The sequence below is a fragment of the Oncorhynchus nerka genome, unplaced genomic scaffold, assembly GCF_034236695.1.
Source record: "Oncorhynchus nerka isolate Pitt River unplaced genomic scaffold, Oner_Uvic_2.0 unplaced_scaffold_6076, whole genome shotgun sequence".
NCBI classification, from domain to species: Eukaryota; Metazoa; Chordata; class Actinopteri; order Salmoniformes; family Salmonidae; genus Oncorhynchus; species Oncorhynchus nerka.
Window position 1 is genome coordinate 368 of NW_027035239.1, and position 5410 is coordinate 5777.

The window sequence follows — 5410 nt, forward strand, 5'->3', positions numbered from 1 at the left end:
ACTGAGATACCAGTACCAGTCAAAAGTTTGGACACACCTACCCTCATTCAAGGGTTTTTCTTTATTTGGACTATTTTCTACATTATCGAATAATAGTGGAGACATCAAAACTATGAAATAACATATATGGAATCATGTAGTAACCAAAAAAGTGTTTTGTTTGAGAATATTCAAAGTAGCCACGTTTTGCCTTGATGACAGCTTTGCACACTCTTGGCATTTTCTCAACCAGATTGGTGTGCCCATTACAAGTTAATTTGTGGAATTCCTTTCTTTCTTAGTGGGTTTGAGCCAATCAGTTGCGTTGTGACAAGGTAGGGGTGGTATACAGAAGATAGCCCTATTTGGTAAAAGACCAAGTCCATATTATGGCAAGAACAGCTCAAATAAGCAAGAGAAATTACAGTCCCTCATTCATTTAAGACATGAAGGTCAGTCAATCCACAAAATGTCAAGAACTTTGAAAGTTTATTCAAGTGCTGTGCACCCATCAAGCGCTATGATGAAAATGGCTCTCATGAGGACCACCACAGGAAAATAAGACCCTGAATTACCTCTGCTGCAGAGGATAAGTTCATTACCAGCCTCAGAAATTGCAGCCAAAAGAAATGCTTCACAGAGTTCATGTAACAGACACCACTCAACATCAACTGTTCAGAGGAGATTGCATGAATTATGCCTTCATGTTCAAATTGCTGCAAATTATTTTAAAGAATCTCAAATATAAAATATATGTTGATTTGTTTGACACTTTTTGGTTACTAAATGATTCCATATGTTTTATTTCATAGTTTTAATGTCTTCACTATTATTCGATAATGTAGAATATAGTACAAATAAAGAAAACCTCTTGAATGAGTAGGTGTGTCCAAACTTTTTTATTGGTACTGTATATACAGGTACAACGGTGTAGGCTGTGCTGTGTGAAGCAGTTGTGTCTGTGGTGGGAAGGCAGAGGCTGAGAAGCCACAGGTCTCTGGTCAGATGGACGTATACAGCCACAGGCCTCTGGTCAGACAGGCTTATACAGCCACAGGCCTCTGGTCAGACAGGCTTATACAGCCACAAGCCACTGGCCAGACAGGCTTATACAGCCACAGGCCTCTGGTCAGACAGGCTTATACAGCCACAGGCCTCTGGTCAGACAGGCTTATACAGCCACAGGCCTCTTGTCAGACAGGCTTATACAGCCACAGGCCACTGGCCAGACAGGCTTATACAGCCACAGGTCACTGGTCAGACAGGCTTATACAGCCACAGGCCACTGGCCAGACAGGCTTATACATCAGGGTGGTGACATACTTCTTCTTGTAGCGATGAGTTGCACTTTCTGATCTCTCCCTGGTCTTACCTTAATGGACAGGGAGTAGAGGTGATTGAGCATGACATGGTTGGGTTCTGGAAGCAATGCAGGGTCACACTGATGAGGGAAAGCAAACATCTTACTCCAGTGCATGCACATTACTGTCAATGACATGAACCGCTCTGTCATGTCTTCATCATTGACATTCCTATGAGGGTTTGGATTCAGTTGTTGTCATCTTGTACTCAGAGATTCCTGTGTGCTTGTTTAGGATGACCTGTAGCAGGTGAGGTGGCAGAATGGGCAGAGACTTATCTTCCTGCTTGGGAATGTAGGTTCCTGGTGGTACGGTCCAGGAGGGAGCTGGACAGGTCTAACTCACAAACAGATGGTAAATACAAAGCGAGATTGAACATCAATATTTGTCTTGTTAATATTTTGCTATTACCAGTTACCATCTAACTTTCTAGCATCATGGAGACATTTTCCAATACAGTAGCATAACTTGGTTACATTCATTAGTGTTATGCAGAGTCTGTATTTAGGAGTTGGGCCAACTTTTTAGAATGTTGTTCTAATTCTAGACATTCAGTTACATAGCATGAAATATGAATGGGGTGCTAACATGGCTGCCATAGAATGTTAAAGAGGCATCATTAATGCAGAAAGCTCAAAGGCCCAACTCCTTTATACATGGCTCTTGTGTTATGCATGGGTAAACAGGTTGTGGACACTGACCTGGCATACACTGCTCAAAAAGAAAGGGAACACTAAAATAGCATCTAGATCTGAATGAATGAAATATTCTTATTAAATACTTTTTCTTTACATAGTTGAATGTGCTGACAACAAAAATCACAAAATGATCAATGGAAATCAAATGTATCAACCCATGGAGGTCTGGATTTGGAGTCACACTCAAAATTAAAGTGGAAAACCACACTACAGGCTGATCCAACTTGATGTAATGTCCTTAAAACAAGTCAAAATGAGGCTCAGTATGTGTGTGGCCTCCACGTGCCTGTATGACCTCCCTACAACACCTGGGCATGCTCTGATGAGGTGGCGGATGGTCTCCCTGAGGGATCTCATCCCAGACCTGGACTAAAAGCATCCGCCAACTCCTGGACAGTCTGTGGTGCAACGTAGCGCGTGGATGGAGAGATGTCCCAGATGTGCTCAGTTGGATTCAGGTCTGGGGAACGTGGGGCCAGTCCATAACAGTAATGCTTTCCTCTTGCAGGAACTGCTGACACACTTCAGCCACATGAGGTCTATTATTGTCTTGCATTAGGAGGAACCCAGGGCCAACCGCACCAGCATATGGTCTCACAAGGGGTCTGAGGATCTCATCTCAGTACCTAATGGCAGTCAGGCTACCTCTGGCGAGCACATGGAGGGCTGTGCGGCCCCCCCAAAGAAATGCCACCCCACACCATGACTGACCCAACGCCAAACCGGTCATGCTGGAGGATGTTGCAGGCAGCAGAAAGTTCTCCACAGCGTCTTCAGACTCTGTCACGTCTGTCACATGTGCTCAGTGTGAAGCTGCTTTCATCTGTGAAGAGCACAGTGTATAAGAGCACTTCTGTGAGTCCATCATAACTGCATCAAACACCTCAAAGTCAGTCTTCTTCCTTGGATGGCGTTGTTGACTGTGCCTAGCTGGTTGGTTGCAACAGGCTGGGGGACCACAAAACCAGCAATCTACAGTGGACTCAAACTTCAAATCTGTTAGCTATTTATCATCCATATAGGAATGACTAAGTAAACATTGGTTCTCCATCAGAGCCATTACAACATGTAAAACATAGATGGTTCTGGTCCCAAAACACACTGCTCACCTCAGCTGGGTCATGAGTCCATGTTCCGTCCACATAGAACGTATTCTTACTGTCAGTGTGTTCTATTTTTCAATCACAAAAACTTTGTGGCTATTGTGGATCTGCCTGAAGGGAGCATCATTATAAGTGAATATACACACTCACAAATTGCACCATAGGCAGGTCAACAATAATGTTATGAGTATGATGCCCCTTCCCAGGGCTGCTAACCCCACCTCCTGGTTAGGGAATCTCCAGACAGAGAGACCCTCCCTTTCCAGGTCCAGTCCAGTGGAAAACAGTGGGGCGGTCCAGATACCCTTTATCATCCTCCAGGTTCCGACGCCATGCAAGGTACTCCTCTTTCTCTAGGGAGCCTAGGAGACCAGGGAAGATGGAGAGATGTGTGTGAGACAGGAAGAGGAGAGATGAGTCTCTCTATATGTGAAATGGGAAGAGGGAGAGTGAGGCTCTGTATGGGAGACGGGAAGTGTCACAGGAACGAGCTGGAAAGGCGAAGCAGGTACAAGGAGTCAAACATTTAATAAGGAACGGACATAGAACTAGACAGGAACAGCTTCAGCACATGGGTAACAAACACATAACAATCAATGCAGCAGGGGGAACAGAGCTGGAGAACTGACAAATATAGGGGAGGAAAAAACAGCTGATTGAGTGAGTCCAGATGAATCCAATATCGCTGATGCATGTGACAAGGGAAGGCAGGTGTGCGTAATTGATGATGGCAGGAGTGCGTGATGCAGGGCAGCCTGGTGCCCTTGGCGCCACCCGGCGCCCCACCTGGGCGAACCGGCCAAGACATGGGAGCCTGGCGAGCCGGCTGAGGCAAGGACGCCTGTCGCTCCAGCTGTGGCGAGGGGAGTCTGATGATCCAGTGGAGAATGGCGTGGGATGGAAGGCTGCCGAGACAACCGAGGCAAGGGGAAACCTCTCGAGCCAACCGAGGCAAGGAAACCTCTCGAGCCAGCCAGGGCTTGGAAGCCTGACAGAGCTGGCTTAGCACCCCCGGTTCCATTGGCGGCAGAATCACCCCGACATCTCTAAAAACAAAATTAAATCTCCTGGACCGGCTGGGCGAAACAGACCTGACGATCAGCTGAGGCCCGACGTGGGATGGGCGCCTTCGAGCCAACGAAACCTCTGACGAGCTGGCTAGGCACCCCCGGTTCCATCGGTGGCGACCTAGGACCAACGTCACCACCAACCGGAACACCAGTACTCCCCGATGCTTCGTGTGTTGGCTGCTGTATTCTGTCACGGGACGGCCGCTGGAGAGGCGAAGCAGGTACAGGAGTCAAACATTTAATAGGGAACGGGCATAGAACAAGACAGGAACAGAGTCAGCAAGGGAACGGGCATAGAACAAGACAGGAACAGAGTCAGCAAACGGGTGACAAACACATAACAATCAATGCAGCAGGGGGAACAGAGCTGGGAACTGACAAATATATGGAAGGTAAAAAAACAGGTGATTGAGTGAGTCCATGGAGTCAATATCGCTGATGCGTGTGACGAGGAAGGCAGGTGTGCGTGATGGATGGCAGGAGTGACATCCAAAGACTATGCATAATGTTAGCTAGCTAGCTACAGTGCCGTGAAAAAGTATTTGCCCCTTTCTGATGTTCTCTATATTTGCCTGTTTTTCACACTTAATGTTATCAGATATTCAAACAAAACCTAATATTAGATAAAGGAAACCTAAGTAAACAAATAACACATGCATACCTATTTCATTTATTTAATTAGAAAAGTTATAAAATACCCAATACCCCAGTGTAAAAAAGTTATTACACTCAATAACTGGTTGCGCCACCATTAGCTGCAATGACTGCAACCAAACGCCTTCTTGTAGTTGTTGATCATTCTCTCACATCTTTGTGGAGGAATTTTGGCCCACTTCTTCCATGCAGAACTGCTTATACTCAGAGACATTTGTGGGTCTTCGCATGAACTGCTCGGTTCAGGTACTGCTACATCTCAAATGGGTTTAGGTCTGGACTTTGACTAGGTCATTCCAAAAAATTTATATTTGCTGCTTTCAGCCATTCTGATGTAAAATTGCTTGTGTGTTTTGGTTGCTGCATGGTTGCCAATAAATGGTCAGTGAAACGCCCGCATTCATACTGACTGCATGACGACAATGAGGCAAATCCCGACAGAAAGGCTAAAAAAACGAAATTTCACCCAGTGTGAAATGGAAGTTCTTGTAGGTGAGGTTGAAGCAAGAAAAAAGATATTGTTTGGTGGACACAGTTTGGGAATT

The 5410-nt window shown here is 45.7% G+C and overlaps 1 pseudogene; it reads right to left on the reverse strand.

Moving 5' to 3' along the window:
• Positions 1-1172: 1172 nt before the first annotated feature.
• LOC135559631 (uncharacterized) lies at positions 1173-5095 on the reverse strand (annotated as a pseudogene).
• Between the last annotated feature and the right edge of the window lie 315 nt (positions 5096-5410).